The following is a 22,201-nucleotide window of genomic DNA, read 5'->3' as shown; positions in this document are numbered from 1 at the left end:
GCACGCCTGCGATCGGATCGCCACTCTCCGTTTTCAAGCACCTTCCCCTGTTACCACCCACAAATGCCTCATCCTGTCACTCATATTAGCTGGCATTCGCTATTTTGCGAGCACATGAATTTCGGCCGCACTGACTGGTTCGCGCATGCGTATAACTATCCGTACGCATGCGCAGTTGGGCAAACATCGCTCGGAGCGAACGAGCTGCCACTTACGAGTGGCTCTGAATCAGGCCCACAGTACAAAACTAAAACACGGTGGTCTGTGCACATACCTAATTATTATTATTTGTGACTTCTCTCTAGATGCCTCACACCTGCATTACCTCATACCTTGTTAAGGTTTTTGACTTTTACTTAGATTAGTTTAGCTTTGGTTAGGCAGTTTAGCTCAGGTAGACACCTATTAGAACAGTTTAGGTTCTGTTAGGCAGTTTAGATAAGGTTGTTTGTTAAAATGGGTACACACTATACAATATGTTGGTATTTCTTGTGATCCACAATGAATCGCAATAACCAGCATATAGTGTGTACACCCAATTCATTGTTTGATAAATTGTGTGGTCGCATCTTCCCATCTGATGTGCTGCACATCAGATGGGGTAATACGGTGGACGACGAGGTGTAATTACATTAAGCATGTAACAATATAGTACGTCATCGCAGAGCGGATCGTGTAGTGTATGCGGTGATGCGATCAGGGACGTGCAGTCAGGGTAGGCAGGGGAGCAGGAGCCTCTCCTGTCATACTTTTGAGATTTGTAATAAAAAATTATTAGAGTAATACAAAGAAGATATTAATAACTTATTTACATAATCTTTGTTTATTGTAATCATTTTCATAGTTAACACTCATCAGCTTTGTGGAGCTCCCTGGGACTGCGGGGAAATGAGAGATGAGGCAGCGCTTCTGTATGTCAGACACTACTTGCAGAGCTGGGGCGGGGCCACACCATAGGCAGTAAGATGCACAGAAAGAGAGCTAATAGAGGCATGCCTCCGAGTATTGGGGGTGTTCCTTGAGCACTGGTGGACACCTTGGATGTGTCATGTGACCAGGAATTGCACTGCAGTGTTTAGAGATCGAAGCTCAGTCAGCAGCAGCAAGAGAAGACACAGTGATGCAGGTAGGAGAATCAATAGACAATGAAGCTTAGTGTAGTAAGGGGAGAGTTACAGTGAGTAGGGGATGAGACAGGCTCACAGCACTCATACCCATCTCCATATGTGCCTCCCCAGCCATTGATCTCACTGCACATCACTGGATGAAATATATATTGAAACATCCCATTGCCTCATCACTGGGTCAGTGCAACACTGAAGCGTGTACACAGTTTACATGTGTGTCTCTGTCTCATTTTGCCATCTTGTATATCCTCACCAATAACCTACTATAGGGGCTTCGACCTGATCAGTAAAGCAGCCAAGTCCATCCTGCCTCATGGCGGGCTCTGGTGAATACCTTTACTGGCTTAGACTCTGCACCCTATGGTAGGTAGAGACAATATTTGAAGGAGGTTGCTCATTATATTATAAACAAACATATTGTTTTATTCTAAAACATCTCCAGTTGTGACATTCATCACGTACCGGGAGGAATATCCACCATGAGAGAATATTGACAAGCACTTGATTACCACCCAATTAGTAAGCGTCCATCTTGGCTTTATTTATATGTATGTGTACTTCATCTTTTGATGTTTGTAAGTGCTTTTGTCAGAAATCTGAAGTAAAATGGTTTTAGAGGATAATTTACACTATACAGCACTCACATTTTCTTTGGAGGGTCTACTCATATATTTGGAACAGTTGAGAGAACAGTGCCCCATTACCTATCCAGTCACCAACAAGATAAGAGATGATCAATAAAAATACCTTGATGGGCTCCATTCATGAGGAATTCCTGTAAGCAGGAACATTGGGATTTTCACCATTCTTATCTTCTTCACACGGTAATGGATTCTGAATCAATATCTGGTCTACTTTATCTTTATATTATTGGTTGTCTGAAACAATATAACATTATTGATCTTCCCTCTTGTCTTTTGTGTCATTATGTCATATACTGTAGTACAGTATATATAATCTGAAAAAAGATAGGACTCTGTGAAAAAGACTTGGTGAGCTCTTTTCTGTACTAGTACCAGGAACGGTTTACCCTATTGTTTATTTATAACTATTTTTTATTGCATGACAAGTTAATATGACTTACTAAGCTTACTACAGTTATCTGCTATATAGAGCATAGAATACTCAAGATGGGTATGTAATGCTGACAGTCTGGATCCCAGCGGTCAGAATCCCGATGCCGGGATCCAGACAGGGTTAACATACCGATACTTGTTGATCTGTATGCTAACCCTCACCCTCTCCCTACCCACTCTCGATAGTGCCTAACCCTTACCCTCCCCCTAGTGAATAACCTTAACCCCTAAACCTAATCCCCCCTAACTCCCCGATACTTACCTTCAGTATGCCGGCAGTCAGTATTCTGGAGTCAGGATCTCGACTGCTGTTGGGATCCCGTCACCGGGATATAGTCTGTCGACATGCCATATGAAGGGATGCTGACAACATCCCGAATACTCTTATACTTTATCTCTCTCCACTTTATTGCTCTAAAAGCTTTAATAAATCTCCCTCATTGTACATGTTGATTTAGTCACAGTAGAGCTGAACCTGTTCCTTGGCCCTTTAGCTGAACAAAAGAGCCACATTCTGTTTTGGATACATTATAGATAAGCAGGCCACTGTGTCTTTGTCTTGTCTTCCACATGTTAAGTGACCAATTACTGAATGGGCACCATTTAAAAAGCACAAAGATGGCCAAGTACATTCCAAAACCCTCCATGGTGGTGCAGTGCAAGGCAATTCATGCCTATAGCCTATATCCCACCATATTGCAAGGAATTGCGGCAGACGATGGCACCATTTGCAGAGGATACGTTTGCACCAGTAAATGGGGACTATTTGTGTGTTCTGACTATGACTATACATTTAGACCTTGAGCAACTATGAGTTATATTTATATCAGCCGCATCTCCACTTGCAGGAAAGTGAATGCAACTTGGTGGCAACTGGGTTTGTGCTTATGATAAGTGCTATGAGGGAGTGTTGTGGGCGTGTAGACAGAAGTGCAAGTTATTCTGAGGTAAGCTTATGCAGAGATCTGTCTGACCTCACACTATTGCACCAGGGCTGGTGCAAATGTACGCTGATAGTGATGATAGCTACTTTCACATTGGGGTGGACATGGCAGATGTGGCCACATACATGCGTCCATCTCTGAATACAGGTGTAGATCCCATTTATTTCCACTCATATCAATATTTATTTTTGTAATTGGTGAGGGATAGTTAATTGCACAAATTAACCAGGGATTAAGCAGCCCCTAAATTCTAGATATGGAAAAAACATAAATTCCAAATAACAACTTATTTGATAGATTAAGGAAAAAGGTTGATGCTATATCCTCCAGAATATGTTCAAATTACTAAGGCAATAATATCCAATCCTCCACTTATAGTTAACTGAACATTCTAACAATGGCCCTCATTCAGAGCCGTACGCTCTGAGCAGAGCGCACGCTCTGCATGAGGGCCGGGCTCCATTTTCATGGAGCGTCCTCCTGGGCGCTCGTATAGCTGTGGGTCACCACCCACAGGCTATACGAGCGTGCATTTTGATGGCCGCGATGGTCGTGACCATCGCGACCATCGAAATTGCAAGCCGGAGCCTGCGGTTGAGGTTTTCAACCGCAAGCTCCGGAGTGATTTTGGCTCTATCAAAGCCAAAATCACTCCCACTGACATCACTAGTGATGTCAGTGGGCCGGCTTCTGACGGGAGGCGTTCCCGTGGGAACGCCCCCGTCAGGGAGGCACGCCCCCGGCACGCCCACCAAAGGGGGCGTGCTGTCAATCAACATTGACAACACGCCCCCTTTGATCGGACACAACGAGCGAAGGAAAGTCCTTCGCTCGTTGTGTCTGGCGCATGCGCACGACGGAGCTCCCTCCGTCGTGCGCATGCTCAGTGCAGACCATCGACCCACTTGCGAGCGGACAGCCGCTCGCGAGTGGGTCTGAATCAGGCCCAATGTTATTTCAGATTGGATTCTATAGCCCATAAATCCAGTAACAAGTGGGACATGTGATCAGACATATAAAGATATTTATTAGAATAAAAACAAAAAACTAATAAATGGTGTTGACATCACATCATTAGAATGTACATGCAGTCTTGTTTATATAGGTAAAACATCTAGAAACCTAAAAACAAGGCTTGGAGAACAGAGTCTTAATATTAGAAAGGGTCTTCAAACTCATCCACTCTTTGAATGCTTTAGAGTGAAATAGTGTGAGAATCAAATTGAAAGATTTGTGGGTATTCAACAAATTAAAACCAATTAGAGAGAAAGGAATTTAGAAACAAAATTGGCTAACTGTGAGATGAGGTGGATTTATACTTTGGAGACACTGGTACCCAGTTAATTTGAGCAATTAACTATCCCTCACCAATTACAATTTGTTTCTGCCTGTAAAACACTAAGGGAAATTAGTGCTTTTGCTGCAAAGATATTCAAGTATAGAGAAATTAGAAATGAATCGATAGAGGATGTTTTTTCCTCTCATGATACTATACATTCAAATTTGCCTGATGAGGATTTGTCAACTATTTTGAACAAATTAAAAAAAATATGTTAAAAGAGGTGAGAAGTAGTAACCTTAGAACAATATCAGGCCAAACAACTCATCCCAAAAGGTCTGCAAATTATCAAGATCCCGTCTTTTAACATGGCAGAGGAAAGTTTTAAAAACTAATGGAACCTTATTCTGAGGAATTGTTCCTTTGCATTAATAGAACTTAATTTAAAGGAAAGATGGAAAGATTTGGCTGAAATAAATCAAGAGATTGATAATTTACATATCTTAATAGAACCATTTGCCGAGCTGGAGGATGTAAAAACCAGGGAGGCAAGCACCCTAAATAAATTAGATAAAAACACTAGAGAATGAAGAATAAATAAACAAAAGAAATATCAAAGGGTTACCAATCAAGTAAAAACAGAAAGACAGCCAATTAAGACAAAACAAACACCTAAACTCAAAGATAACTTCCCTAAACCAAGGGATTTTTGAGTATAGAGGGGATTTAAATCACAAAAGGAGTGGAGAGAATATTAAAACATCTCACCAATTGGATCGAAGAGGATACCAACCCTCTTTTACTACACATATTATAAGAAAATGGGACCCTAGAAAATAGAAATATTAGAAGGAATAATGAATACATATTACCACTCAGAAATAGATTTGACCCACTAAGAAAAGAAGAAAATAATAGGAATTATATTTTAACGTGGGACAGGTGGTCACCAACAAGGGATTAAATATACATTGGATAAGTAAAAAGAAAGACATTAGGGGCACAAGAGGGGGGAAAAAGCTAAAACCAAAAAAAAAAGGTTAATAGACCAAGTAATACACCCAAAGTCTTAGGGGTAAAATTACTAAGATCTGAGATTGGTCGAGATGACAATCTCTGGTGAGGTTAGGAATGATTTTCAACTCGCAGATTTACTAATGGCAAAGTTGGGTGAGCTAGAGAGAGATTTCTCTCTTCTCACTCGTAAACCTCGGGTGAGATAGCTAACTCAAATAAACTCACCATAGGGATAACTCTGAAGTACTTTTCACTTAAAAGATACATCTCTCAAATTTACCAAGAATCGGGATGACAAGCTTGGTTCAGATGACAGCAAACTCTCTGCCAAACTCACTTTTCAAACTCTCAATCTCCTGAGCTGCGAGTTTGGCAGAAACATACACAAATCATTGTGATTTGTGTATGTTTCTACACAATAACCAAAAAGTAGCGCTAGAAATGTTAGAACATAAAAATTCTAAAAACAAGGTATAGCAATCATCTGGATATCAAAAATATTTAATCATATACATAAATGATTGTGCCAAAGAATAAAAAATACAGAAAATTAATTTCTGTTCAGTAGAAAGCACACTGATCTCACCCACAACTTTTACTCCATACTTTGCTTGAGTATGCACAGCTACTGAAGGAAAAACACTTAAGATGCCAAAATAAACAGCATAGGACAGTCCGCTGTATATAGATGGTAATAATCACCAATAGCAGGATGTCCCTTTTAGATGTTGATCATCTGGTAATAGTCTGGGCCTTCAAAAGATATGGTGTTCATATGTGGTAATGTCCCAAATTGTATTATGCAGGCTTACTCCCAGTGTTCTGATCCTTTAAGGCTCCATATTATTAGGATTGTGCAATAGTCCTTTAAGGTTCCTCCAATATGTAGTATAGAAAAGTTGGGGTGATGATCCTTGGTGGCCCTAACGCATTTCCCTGCCCTAAAGTGCAGCTTGTTTAGGACAATTTAATAGATTGAAATGAAATTGCATGAGCACTAGCACTTTAGAGGAGGAGATGAAGAATATGTGCACCAACTTTAGACAAAATGCTATTCTGATAACCTACTACAAGAAGCAATTAAAAAAAATGTAAGAAATTAGTAGGGATGTTCTCTTAGAGGAAATACCCAAAGAGAGGAAAACCAATACCAATTATGAATAGGCTTTCATTACACAGTGTAGTGCACATTATAGGAAGATATAAAATATTCTAGCAAAAGACTGTTGGATTTTAAGAGAAGATCCTGTTATAGGGTGCATCCTGCCATAAAAAAAATATTTTTATGTATGGCCCCTTTCTAAAGGACAAACTAGTAAGGAGTGCATCAGCAGATAGGAGTGGTATTAGAGCAAGAACAAGAGGTTTTCACCGATGTGGAACTTGTTTGATGTGCAGAACCACTACTTCAAAAAATGTAAATAAAAAAATAATTGAGTTTGAAGTCAAAAGAAAGAAATATAAAATTAATGAATTCATCACTTGTCATTCTTGTAATGTCATCTAATTATTAGAATGTATATGCAGTCTTGTTTATATAGGTAAAACATCTAGAAACCTAAAAACAAGGCTTGCAGAACATATCTATAATATTAGAAAGGGTATTCAAACTCATCTACTCTCTGAACACTTTGTAGTGAAACATAACAAGTGTGAGAATCAAATTAAAAGATTTGAGGGTATTCAACAAATTAAACCAATTGGAGAGAAAGGAATTTAGAAACAAAATTGTCTAAATATAAGATGAGGTGGATCTATACTTTGGAGACACTGGTTCCTGGTAGTAATAATGTAGATTTCGAGTTGAAGTGGTTTTTAGACCCATTTTGGAATTTAATTGTATTTTATTTAATTATTTATTTTTATTATTTCACATGTTTCTATGGATGAATGATTGAAATAAAATATGGGAACCCCTCCTTCTAGGGTAGGGTTGGACTATTGCTGGAATACTAAGTACGGCATTAGAATATTAAATGGAAGGAGGGTAAATACTAAAATATACCATAGATTTACATCAAGGCAAAAGACCAGTGAATTATAATCCTTAAGAAGGAATATATTATCAATCTTTTATTGTTGTGCCCATATCCGAAATGGCTGCTGTTGTAAAGTGAATGGAATTGAAGCAAGCTTGAACCGGATGTTATGCGAAGCCAGAACCAGAAGTCACGAGGAGTGTGCTTACATCACTTCCGATATACGTAATTCCGGCAATGATCTGTTGAGCATGTATCTCTAATCAGGTGGTAGGGGACCACGCATCATGTGGACATTCCTGACAAGTGGCCAATAAGGAAAGGAAGGAGTTTTGGGCACTCCCGGAAAGTATGTTTGGAACGCAAATGTCACTTCCGGTATTAGCAAACCTAGAAGTGGCGGGATAATCAAATACTTGGGGCATAATTAGTGAGGTATAAATTCCCTGACTTGTATGCAGCACATTGTCCGTACCTGAAGGATATTCTTTATCCGAAACGTGCTGCATGGAAGCCATGCTGAAAACCACTAAGGGGAACCTGAATTAGATGCTGAGGAAGAACCTTTAAAAGCCACTGCCGGTGGTGCCGAGCTATCAGCCCTGGACTATTATCCTTACCCAGCATAAGCCCACCGCAACCCAATTCAAGGATGAGAGGCAGAGAAAGGGTCTTACCCTAATTTTCTTTATATTGTATGTATGTTTTATATAATTGTGATGTCATCGCCATTTCTTTTTATTCTAATAAATGTCTTTATGTGTCTGAGCACATGTCCCACTTGTTACTGGATTTATGGGCAATAGAATACCGTCTAAAATAACATTGTCATAATGTTCAATATTTATTTTTGAGCACACAAATACTCAAATAGAAGATAAAACAGCATTAAACGTTGCCCTGCCCAAATCAGACCACCTCTATACACCTGTCACAGAATCAGACCATTTCTATATGTTTAGCACAGAAATAACTGCAAGGCCTATTGTGACACTAAATGATTTGAACTCAGCATCTGTAATGGGAGATAATGTACATTAGTCACCAATCTCCAAGGCATTCTACAAAAACTTTTATGGAAAGGCCATGAAGAATAAACACGAATTGAAAAAAAAAGTACTATGATATATGGTGCAATTCAAACACTGCATGCCAGCAATGTAAAACCAGGTACACTACGAGGTATTGTGGTGATGGCTTCAAGGTGTATTATAGTATAATATATATTTCAAAGACAAGAGCTGGTAATCTTGTCAGGATTGATGGGAGGATGGCTGGTGAACATTGCAGACAATCCTGGATAAAACCTGTTGTCCTCTGCCAAAAAGCTAACCCTGTCTCTCAGGAGGACATTAATCAGAGAGTCGCTTAAACTGGAGAAAAAGACCAAGGTGCTGAATAGAATATTTAAGTTTATTTTTAGCTTTTGTTACTCTGTAGTTTACTACTATTTTACACTTTCGCGGTGTGGGTTCTGTGACGATGAATGTTTTATACACAAATTAAAATTCCTATTCTAAAAAAGGAAAATTCATACTTGAGAGATTCTGAAATGTGAAGAATGGAATGAGAATCATATAATATGTACAAGTATAATATGTAGAAAACATTTTAAATATAATTTATATAACAAAATAAACACGGTTACTGAAAAAAGGTGTTAGATATACTTGCATCAAATGGTTGACACATTACACTATACACATCTCTTGTAGAGCTGTTATATTAATACAGGGTCAGGGCGTATCTATAATGGGTGCAGGCCCTGCACTGCAGGATGTGCGGTGCACACGGGCCCCCGGGTCCAGGGGGGCCCCGCACCACACATCCTGCACCCATATAATTTAAAACTCACCTGTCCGTGGTCCCGCGTTGGGTGTCAGCTCTGCACAGAACATCGGAAAATGGCTGCCGCTGCCATTTTTTAATGGCGTTCTGCGCATGCGCAGTAGACTCTGGGCACACTCTAGTGCCCAGAGTCTACTGCTTCTGCGGTGGCCGGCCAGCCATGTCAGTCAGCCGCTGGCCGCCGGGGAGAGAGGAGGGGGTCCTGCATGGATAATGCACACGGGCCTCTTCCTATCTTAAGATGCCCCTGTACAGGGTGATATGATTGGAGTTCATCCATAAAATGAAATAGTTCATGCCTCTTAGCTTTTTTCCTTGGTTGCCATTATTTAATTGTCCCATCTGTTTCGTTGCTGTATGTCTATCACATATAGGGGTCTATTTACTAAGCCTTGGATGGAGATAAAGTGAACGGAGATAAACTACAGCACCAGCAAATCAGCTCCTACCTGCCATCTCACAGGCTGTGTTTAAAAAATTACAGTTAGGAGTTGTTTGGTTGGTACTTTATCTCCATCCATTGTATCTTCATCCGAGGCTTAGTAAAAATAGACTCCATAGTTACTAATCCGCATATGAAAATAGGGTTCTTAAATGGAATTGAACATTTTTATTTATTCACCAATGCATTATACAAAATAAATTCTCTTTTTATCTAAACTATGTTACCTATATTTATTACTGTTTACATTTACTCAGCATTCTTTTTTCAGGCTATTCATTAGCATTGATAAAAAAGAAAAATATATGTGCGATGATGACGACTATAATCATATCACTCTTTGGTGTAATTTAAATGGTGCAAAGTTATTTAGAACACCAAAATGACACTGGGTCATTATTTGTACATAGAGCCCAATTAGGTGAATACTGAAAAGTGCAGTTAAACAGTCAATATTCTCAGAAGTGTATACATAACAATTGTATACTATTATTTTATAACAAGGGTCAGCAACTCCCAGCATGCATGTAGAACGTTTAATCCTCTATATTTTATATTTACAACAGTTTTTTTGTTTATTTATTCAGTTATAGATGACAAACAATACCAATAATGCTGGCCATACACGTTACAATTATTGGGACGATCCGCCCGATATCGGCGGATCGCCGCGATAATTGTAGCGTGTGGGGGGGCGACCGAGGGTTAAATATTGCTCGGTCGGGCATGCTGGATTGTCCAGCATGCCCGTCCGATGCAATATTTAGCGGGTAAACTGTCGGCCGCATCGGGCAGTGTATGCCCAGCGCAACCGACAGACAGACATTTCCTGTGTTCCTTCCTACGGAAGGAACAGGGAAATGTCTCCGCCCCCGGGGGCGGAGCGCAGATGTCGGGCTACCTTGTGAGATTTCTCTCACAGTGTATGCCGGCGACTTCTGCGGCTGGCAGGCTGCCAGATAAAATGTCTGTCGGTCTGACAGACATTTTATCTGGTAGTGTATGCCCAGCATAAGTATTAACCAACTGATTTACTTATAAGTTTGGTCGGGTTTATTGGTCTTGCCAGCTACCAGCAACTCTTTAATCCTACCACTTTCATTATGTTCTATAATTAAAAATATATATATTATTTATGTATATATGTATATATAAATGTAGAAGTGGCACACTGATATTAACCAGTTTTTAGCTGCCATGCAAAAGTTTGATGACCCCTTTCCACACTACAATGTGGGAATCATGGAGAATACGTGATTCACTGTCAACTTGTCAGTCAGCTGTTAACCGAGGTGAAAGCTCCAGCTCTGCAAAGCAACACCTATCCTGTTTCATATTTTCTTGAACTAAAACATTCATTCTAAATAATAACAGAGGTTCAAGAGTTAATTGTTTTAAAATGTAGCATTTATGAATTTCATAGTAAAAAAACATCAACCACATACTGCAACAGCAGCGTGAACATTTTTAACTGCCAAATTAACAAAGCAGTTTCACAGTTTGAACCTGTTTCTTCACGAATATATTTTTATTTTTCAATTATTAATTGAAGAATATCCTCAGGATTTTGTGACTAAGTGCCATGCCTGATCTTTCACACTGAGAAACCCTCTGTATGTGCATGTTAGCATAACATACATATGTTGGCATCATTAATTCAATCATAAGTATTTAAACATACTGTACTGTATGAAGATTTTTTTTCTATTATAATTTTGTTTTATTTTACAGTCAACATTTAAAATATGTTCACTATAAAATACTTTTAACATTTTTAAATAAAATTATAACTTAATAATATTATTTGCTAAAATAATAATAGTCCCTTTCACTCATAGGTGAAGACAGAAACTAAACCAAAGGAGGAAGGAGGAACATTCCCTTTTTAATTAGGCCATACAAGGTAATACACTGTAGAATGGACTACGGGTAATAGGTGCCCTTTCTAATGACGCATTTAATTAAAAAAAAACTCCTAATGTCCACAAACTGACATAGTTTATTTAAGATATTTATGAGGCTAAACCAATTGGTATTTTAGGAATAAAATTTAAATATTTAATCAATAATATTGGATGGACTTTGAACCACCACCTATACTAATATTTTAATGAGATTGCATTTTTCTTATTCCCCTTCCAGTAATTTTGTACAAATAAAAATGGTATGTATTGATTTATAGGACTCCTTCCTCCCTCACACCCATGCTGGGTTACACCCATACACATAGTATTAAAGTATTTATGAATGTATGTAAAATAGACTAAGGAAATAATGTATTGTGTTACCATATGTATCATACCATTTGTGCTACTGTTTTATTTTATATATAAAAATTGCTATTGAACATTAGTATTAATAAGATAAAAATAGCTTATATGAAGCTACATATTGTGTGTGATCTTTCTTAATATAAGTATTGGCTAATAATATGAGTATTATTGTTCTTGTGAATTTCTAGCAGAAAAGAAATTGTGTTTCTTATTATAACCTGGAATTTACCATTACAAGTAGTTTATTAACAATATTAGTTATACATAGTTATTAAGTGGTAATTATCATATTTCCTGCATTTTTTTATACCATACGGTGCTATTAATGCAAAATTAGCCTGCTTTCATCAGGGGCTGTTCCCAAAAGTGAAATGTGGGCATGTACAAGTAAAAGGACAAATGGGCACTTTTGTGTAAAGTAAAATTGATGCCAGTCTGCAGTTGTGTAAATTCACTTATAGAATGGAATTTTCAAAACACAAAATGCCCACTCCACAATGCAAATGCTACTTCGGACCTGCCATTTACTTTGAATCATCCAAGTGTACAGAGTGCAGCAATTTTCTTGAAAGACTAAAGGGTGGGAGCCTGGAGTTTGATGTGAAGATTTTTGTACACCTTTCTATATATTGCAGTTTGCTGAGGCAGATTCTAGTTAGGTACAGTGTATTATAAAGTGATCTGGTGAGCTATTAACTTGCATTAGTAGAGAACAAATGCATATTGCTTTATTCATCAGGTGTGGTTCCTAAATTAAATGAATGTAGTTGGATTAAGGAGCTTCCGCTGTATTTGTAATTGGTCCTGAATTACAAGCTTTTCAGAAGGTGACCATATAACCGTACTAAAAGTAGAAATTAGCTTGGCTTTGTGAGAATCAGTATGATGGGGTAAGTAGGATCCTAACCACTCTTACACACCAACCTGCTTTTCTGTGCATATTACTCAAGCATTAAATAATCTGTACAGTAATACCTGTCTGGGTGTCTGTACTGATTTTGCTAGAAAGAATACAATGTCATCTTTGACTCTCTCTGTCCAGCCTAATCCCCCTGTGTTATAGCGTTTCAGACACTGGGGTCCTTACTGAAAACCGCTTAAGGCATATGTGCCTGATTAACATGACAGATTTTAAATGACATTTAAGTTTCAATGTTAATAGTTGTACATTTGGGCAAAATGACAGCTAAGGGACTTACAAAGGTCTATTTAACTTAAAAAAAGGCTTTTTTCCAGCATTTTAGCTGGAGAAAGGATAAACTATCAGTTCTACAAATTTAGTAAAGGAAAAAGTGCAGAGAAATCACTGATTTCTCCACCTTTTTATTCCCCTTATTCATCCTGCAGGCCCCATTGGGTTGTTCAGCAACTGTATTTATATAGATGAGAAAAATTGCTAGATGGTTTTATGTGCCTTTTTACCTGCAGAAATGGAGTAGGGATGGCCATCGGTGGGTTATCCATGGTACCATTGGTGGTTAATATCGATGGTATGTAACCATCGACAGGGAAACCATCAATGATTACACACGCTGATGATCAGTTCTGTTCTAGTAATTCCTGGGATATGGGCCAATCAGATTAGGGGACGGGGCTTCATGGGTCACGCTGGGGGTGGAGCTATGCTCCATGTCCCAGTGACAGAAATGAAAAAAAAAACATTGTGGGGTTCTGAGCCATTGATGGTGCAAAATCATTGAATCTCTGCCATCGATGGCAAAACCATCAACCATCGGTGGTTAACCATCGATATTTGGTAACCATTGATGGTCGATGGCCATCCCTACAATGGAGAAATGCTGGGAAGAGACGTTCTCTGCTGTCCTGGCTCCCTCTACTTTGCTCCCCCATCGAATCCACTCTATTCCACTCCTGATCATCATCGGTTTGATGTCACTAATGCTGATTGGCGCAGGCACGGAGCATGCAAACAGTTTTTGCTAAAACAATAGATGTAGAACCACCTTGCTGGGAGAGCCCTTTACCTCAAGAGCTGTCCCAACACTTCAAAAATATAAATATGGGCATAATTACAGAGACAAGTGGTGATTTTTTTGTGCTGTTTTTCGCATTGCTTTTAAAATATATATCTTGTATAAATGTATAAATTGTGAATTCAGTGTACAGAAATAATTTTTATATTTAAGGAACTAAAGCTTCAGGTGACATTTATCTGAGAGTCAACTTTCGTGTGTAGGATCTTAAATATAATTGAAATCAATCTTATCTAAAATGTTCAAAGGTTTTTGTCTGTTTTTTTGTGCGCATGTATTTTCATTATTGTTTTGATGCTCACAGCTAGCAGTATTAACAGTAATTTAATCCTATTTTATTAGTTTTTATTTTAAATCTAAACAGGAAGAATATAACTTGTTAGATTCTTAGTATATAAGATGCCTTAATCTCTAGAGCTCTGCAGCAATCAGGACAATATGGAAATAATATGAGATGTCGTGTATGGAGTTTAATGTGTTCTTTGGACTGGCTGACATCCATTATTAGCACACCGGGAAGCAAAGCAGTATTTATGCTTACCAGATGTCCACGTTTGGGGCTTATTTATCACCTTAAGGAGAAAACTTCTGTTTTACACACCAAATACTGTAGGATCAGAAAGTGATGTAGCAACATTGCAAATGTTATCTGGAATGTGTGCATAGCAGTTTCCCTAGCATTCATAGTACCACAATACAGTGTATATATATATATATATATATATATATATATATATATATTTATATATATATATATATATATATTTATAATTCTGAACATGTTACAAAGTTACAGACAACTAATACCCCATTTCCGCTACTGCAATAACCCAGGTTATAGCAGTTCTAGCATCATGGCTTAGTGGAAAAGGGTCCCAAAAAAATAACCTGGGTCCAGTAACCCAGGAATTCAACCTGTGCAGCAACTGGGGTTGGACACAGCAAGGACCCAGGTAATGGTGCAGTGGAAACTACTCAACCCGGATTATTTGACCCGGGTGTAGCCAAAAGATGCCAATTGGAGCTTCTGGGGCGATCTGACATGATGTAATTTGTCAGAGACACACAGAGCAGCAGATGCAGCTAACGCACCCAGACCCACAGCCTGACTAAAACAACTACAACAGCAACATGTCTGTCTCTACCTGGACAGACAAAGAGACCAGAGAATTTTGTATATTGGAACATCTCTTGGAACTTTGTGGTCTGCTTGACCAGTGTTGCGGTCTGTAGGTCTAATATATAATAGAATGTAGCACATGACATCCGGAAGTGTGCCATCCACTGATCCTCCTGAAAAACTTCCACAGTCAGCATGAAAATTCTCTGTGTCTGCAGTCTCTGACTTACATTCTACGTTCTATCGCAGTGCTCCATCTCTGTACTGATGCCACGCTGGATGATATCAAAGCACTCCTCTTGTGCAAATATTGGCATTGAGATCTAGCCCTCTAAGCCAAGAATTGCATCCTCTACCAACCCTGCACAGAGCAAGAAGCTGCATCATGCTCTCTGTAGCAGTAAAAAAACAGTAGAAAACTGCAAACAGTCAGGAACTCCGGGCTACACACTGGTAACTTGTCGGCCAACATTGCTGCAATGCTGTGAGCAATCCATACCCCTTCCCTTTTGTTGTCTTTTGTGACCCTGAAAAGGTAAATTTTTAATTACACCCATAGGATTTTGCAGGGCTGACTCATGTTCAGTGAGAAGGGGGCCGACATGGGAATAACCTGGGTCGAAGTTCAGTGGAAATGAGGTCTGAAGTCAGGTCCAACCCAGTTTGGACCCATCTTTGACCCAGTATTTTGGTGGAAAAGGGGTATAATTTTCCAGTCAGGGAATACATATTTTTTTTTGATCAACTGGAAACTCCCAATTTTAGACAATAATATATAATGAAGGTAATAGCCATGTATTACCAATAAGGTGTTACCTGTCCAAGTCGATGAAATGATCTGATTAGAAGAAGATCAACAGATTCAAAATTGTGGACACCAAGCTTCCACTTCATCAATTTGTTCTTAAGATGTATAAATATGACACATTCATCTCTTTGACCTAACTGGTCAGTAGCCATGGAAAAACTGCAGCTATGGCATGATATATGTCATAGAGGAAAGTAGCCCTCTGAAGAAGTGGGTAGTACAACAGAAGAGCATGTGCCATGAGACATTTCCGAATGACACGAAAGAGTCAAAAATTCAAATGGGTCTCTGTGGGGTCTTGTTCCAATTGGGACTCTGTGATGTTTTGATTTCATTTTCTTTCAGGGAACCCTAATTGTTCTTCAAATAAAAATTTGAAAAACCACAAGTGTAGTGGTTTCCAGGCAATCAAAATGTTAAAATAATCCAGACTACTCATATAGAGATGTCTTGGATGTATGCATGTAATACTGCAAGTGGTTCAGTTCTGGGTCGATATGACTAAAAACAAAAAAATTGCAAAAAGTGTATTAACTTTTTAATTGTTGGTTAGAGATTTCCATAAACACTTAGACTAATCAACACAATATTCACCAAGAATAAAGAGTGACTGCATACCCAATTGAGAAGAAAGAGTCACCTTAAGAATGTGTAGTGCCACCACTTTCAAAAGTCCTGGAATGTTGGGGTTGTCCACAAGCCAAGGCTCTAAAGTTTATTCAATCCTTTTCAAGTCAAAACGCGTCAGCGATTGGAAGAAGGGTGACTTGCTTTTTATGGACTGAAAGGAAGCTAAAAAAAAATCACAAAGTCTCAATAGGAATATGTCCCCACAGAACCGAGCTTGAAATATTGACTCCTTTGTATTCTGGTGGTGGGGGTTTCACCACATCAATTCAAGCAGTGCTCACCTTTGCACATGAGGTTATTGTTTATTTTTAAATTGAAAATGACATGACTGAGGATTGAGAGATGATGGAGAACAAGCAAGTGCAGTTGTTCCAGTTTTGTGGCACAGGTAATAAGAGACAGGGAGTTGCAGGTGGCAGATCATTAGAGGAGGGATGACCATGAAGCAATTGGCATACCTTTAAATGAAGTTTTTCCAATACTGGCCCATCTTCATCTGACTGTCAGAAACAGAAAATTGTATTGAGATGATTGGCAGCCTTTCCTATGGAATGAGCTTTGGGTTGCATAATTTCTGCTTATGCCATTAAGTTCAGCTGCAATAATGATGTACAGAACAATAGAGGATCTTCATGAAATATCACTGTGCTACTGAATAAAAACCTAAGACCCAGCAGGACTGGATCATTGAACACATGTGGAAAATAAGTATAATAACTGTAGGTCATTGAGCTGTGGTAAGCTTGCGGAATGCAACAGTGATTCAATATATAAAGGTATAAGTGACACACACAGTATGGTATCAAACTGACATAGAGTTCATTGTAACAAGGAAAGAATGAAAATCTGGCGCTGTACTTTTGAAACCATATTAATAAGCACTTATGTAAAAAGTATATATAAAATATAATATACTTTATATATCCTTTTTAAATATGTGCTTATTAATATGGTGTTCAGAGAAATAGATGTGCACACTGTTTATTTATTTATCAATTTTTGTGCTTGTGGGGACGTCTATAATATGTTACTATGTAACTAGACTACAGGCAGTCCAGAGTTCTAATGGACATAAAAAACATACCCAACTGAATAATAATGTCATCTAATTGGATAAATACTGGCAGCTTTAATTATACACAGCTGACCGCTCCATATAAAAGAACGAGTGCAGGACACAAGCACTACTGTCTCCTGAAGAAGCCACTGACTTTTTGATAAAGGCGGAGAAACGCATAGAGACGCTTTGGTGAGAGGACAGATCTGTCAACACTGAAGCTGCATACAGACACGATTTTGTTACCAACGATTTTATAAACGATTTTATGAACGATTTTCTGTCAGATTTTTTAAAGTGTAATGAACGATTTTTTGAACTACAAAAGATTTTTGCATATTCCCTTACTGAAAATCGTTCAGTTGACAAGTCTGACTGAACTACAAACTACAAACGTGAACGCGCATGAACGATAATCGTTCATCATTTGACTCAGAAAGTGAACAATTTTTTCAAACGATTATCGTTAAATATCGTTTAACGATAATCATTCAAAAAAATCGTTGTGTGTGTATGCAGCTTGACACTATTCCCCCGGGCCGCATCCCATGTGAACCACGAGTCGGGAGAGACAGAGATGGTGAGATACATAACTGGCAAAAGGCTTCTTTCTGCCCATCAATCTATTCAGACAGTGCAACATGACATAAAAAGTCTGCACTCAGGGCCTGATTCAGAGCCGCTCATAAGCGGCCGCTCGTTCGCTCCAAGCGATGTTTGCCCAACTGTGCATGCGTACGGATCATCATACGCATGCGCGAACCAGTCAGTGCGGCCGAAATTCATGTGCTCGCAAAATAGCGAATGCCTGATAATTTGAGTGACAGAAAGAGGCGTATGTGGGTGGTAACAGAGGAAGGTGCTTGAAAACGAGGAGTGGAGATCCGATCACAGGCGTGCTTAAAGGTCAAAACGGGCGTTTTATGGGTGTGCATAATTAAAACAGCAGCATCATTCAGCACGTCACTGGGTTATTTTATAGCCAGAACTGCTCGCAAAATTGTGGTAGCAAACACCAACCACAAGAATAGCGAGCAGCTCATACCCTGGTCGATGTACTCGATTAATCTAATAAATAGCGGACATGATGTAGGATGCGAGCGGCCAGGGGCGTAGTTTCCCAAAAAACGACCGCAAGTTTTGTTCGCTCGTTCAGACCTAGAGGCGTGAACAGACCGCAAAGAGCGAACGGTTCATTTGAATAGCCACCCCTTTTTTTTGAACGAACGACCGCAATTAGCGACTGGCTCTGAATCAGGTCCTAAGGGCCTGATTCAGAGCCGCTCGTTCGCTCCGAGCGATGTTTGCCCAACTGCGCATGCGTACGGATCGTTATATGCATGTGCGAACCAGTCAGTGCGGCCGAAATTTATGTGCTCGCAAAATAGCGAATGCCTGATAATTTGAGTGACAGAAAGAGGCGTATGTGGGTGGTAACAAGGGAAGGTGCTTGAAAACGAGGAGTGGAGATCCGATCGCAGGCGTGCTTAAAGGTCAAAACGGGCGTTTTATGGGTGTGCATAATTAAAACAGCAGCGTCATTGACCACGTCACTGGGTTATTTTATAGCCAGAACTGCTCGCAAAATTGTGGTAGCAAACACCAACCACAAGAATAGCGAGCAGCTCATACACTGGTCGATGTACTCGATTAATCTAATAAATAGCGGACATGACGTAGGATGCGAGCGGCCAGGGGGCGTAGTCTCCCAAAAAACGACCGCAAGTTTTGTTTGCTCGTTCAGACCTAGAGGCGTGAACAGACCGCAAACAGCGAACGGTTCATTTGAATAGCCACCCCTTTTTTTTTTGAACGAACGACCGCAAATAACGAGCGGCTCTGAATCAGTCCCTAAGAACAGACAAACACCGTAATACACCGTCTGTGCTGGGAAGTATAAATATATAGAGACGCTACATATGAAGCTAAGTCCTATGCCGGTGACCCATATAACTACCTACAAGCTACTCGATTAAGTACCTGCATATGCATATAAGGATAATATCTCCGGTGAGTGATTGACATTTATATATTTATGAGAGAAAATTAGGTCTCTATATGCCAAGTGATTGAAAATAAATGTCTTCATGTTAACATGTTGCAATTCGGAACAAAGTACCTGTTGATTTGACTTCTTCTACTGGCAATTTGGCTACGCCTACAACACCTACAGTACCACGAGGCCACTTTATGTTTCAAATTCGCCCCTGCCACTTATCCTTTTCAAGAATCCACATATTTAGTTAGGTATTCAATTCACATATAAATGAATGATAGATAAGTGACAGATTTTATTTATTTTTTATTTTATTAGCCTATACAATGTCCCAGAACAAAAATGCAGTTTTAACATCTATCCGGTAGACCTATCATATTTGAATATATTGAAATTACTTTGGTAATTACTTTGGTAAGAAAATCATGTAAGCAAATACAAATATTATGCTACTATAGTGATTTTATATTACTTTGTGAAAAATCCTCACAATTGGTTAATAGTAATGAATAATAAGCAAACTGCAGAGTTATCAGTTTGTTCATCTCCGCTTATAGATAAAGTTGTTTTTGTTTGCATTGCACAATAAGTGCACCGTTTTGCTAGCTATAAATATTTGGCCACAATTACTGTTATTTGTGAGTAATTACATTTCTTTCACTTGCATACAGTAGTTTGCTGCTACTTTTTACTTTTTTAACATTAATTAAAAGCAGCAGTCCTCTGGGGAATTCTCTGTAATGGATCCTTTATGCTTGGTTTACACCCTTATTCTACCATAAAATGGTGACAAGCTGTGGTAATGTAAAGCATTTAATAAGCAAGACCTCCCTGTGGGAACCTGTGATAGATGACTGTTTCACATTGAGAAGCAGACAGAACTGTTGACATTGGCTGTCAAAAAGGCTTCACGTCTTTGAAAGAAAATCTTAATCTTCTTTATTCATGTGTGAACAGGTCCCGGCCTTCATCCTGCAGATCATATGCATTGACTGCCTAAACCTTGGGTTGCTAGGCTTTTGGTGCGGTTTGTTTGTCTTTGTCTGCATTATACAAATGGATGAGGATGGAAAATTAAAATCTGTCTGACACAGAGGGCCGTCTTTTCTGTTTCTGTTTGAAAAGACATGGCAACCCGACTTGAATTGAAAAGGAATTTTACTGAGTCCAGAAAAGCGCTAAGTGTTTGAATGTTGGGTGTACGAGCTGAATGGTCAGTTTAGAAGACAGCGGAGCTGTTTGTAGAAAGCCGAATGGCTGTCAAGCAAGGCACAAAGGGAAATTTGTGGCAGTAAAATAGTCTTTCTTTACATAAAAAAACCCTTCCTTGTGTTAACATATTCAACAAACAAATAAGTTTTTGTAAAAAGAATAACAAATATGCCCCAGCATTTCACAGTGGAGCAGTTTCACTGATATTTTTTCTGCCATTCATAAGATACATTAATATACATGTAATGCAGGTACAAAACTAGCTGTATAGAGAATGAGTACGGATGGAACCTCTCAAGCATTCAAATATACATGTTATAAAGAAATTTTATGATCATAAGCATATTAAAATGTACATGTAAATTCTAAATAGTCTAAATCAGAATTTCTCCATTTCAACCCTAACAGAGCATGTTTTCCAACCTCCTTGCTGGAGCACAGGTGTATTAATGACACATTTTGAAGGATCCACAGGTGGTACTTACAGTAATACTTCACTTGTGATTCTGTGAGGAGACCTAGAAAACATGCACTGTTAGGGTTCCCTGAGGACTGGCGTTGGTAACCACTTGTCTTAGTGGTCATTACACTATTTGGTTTTGTCATGCTCCTTCCCTTAAAAAACACTTTCTTACCTCTTCAGTGTCTGTCCAGACTAGCACAGAGGTCCGCTCACGCTGCACAGCCCCATCTGCTAAGTGTCCTGTCACTGAGCATGGAGCTGGCTCTCCGCAGCGCCTTGCTCACAGCATGTCTTCCCAGCATGATGGCACACAGGCTGCATGCCAGAGTTCCCTCTTAAACCACAGTATGGGCGTAGCCATGTTGGACTCGGTCACTTGACACTTTTCCTCCACTCAGAGCACTGCTCCCAGACCAGCTGATGGCAGCATCCAATCTCTGTGGATCCTCCCCTATAAGTTTCAATTCCCTGATTGGCCTCTGTTGCCAGTACAACATCGCTTCTGCTGAAGTTACAGCTCTGTGCTGAGCTCCTAGGTACTGTTATGAATCCCTGGGTAGATTCACTGTGTATGAATGGTTTAAGTAATCAGAAAAGAGGAACACCAAGAAGCTTGAAGAAGACTGGGTAAGAAAGTAGCCTAGAGGCCTGCTGTAGTCAGAAAGGTCAGAAAATAACAAGGTAGGAGATGCGGACCTATGGCCCAGTGGTAGCCTTGAGTGCTGATGTGTACAAGGTTTGAGATGTGAGAAAATGATAATCATAGCCTTGAGGTTGATATATACTTGGCTGGGATGCGGCCTTGTGGCCAAGTTGCAGCCTTGAGGGCTGATGTGTACTTGGCTGGGATGCGGCCTTGTGGCCAAGTTGCAACCTTGAAGGCTGATGTCTACTTGGCTGAGGTGGGGCCTTGTGGCCGAGGCAGTCATGGAAGTC

This window comes from Taudactylus pleione, unplaced genomic scaffold (genome assembly GCF_031769625.1).
Source record: "Taudactylus pleione unplaced genomic scaffold, aTauple2 ptg000114l, whole genome shotgun sequence".
Classification (NCBI taxonomy): domain Eukaryota; kingdom Metazoa; phylum Chordata; class Amphibia; order Anura; family Myobatrachidae; genus Taudactylus; species Taudactylus pleione.
This window is presented reverse-complemented; position numbering follows the sequence as displayed.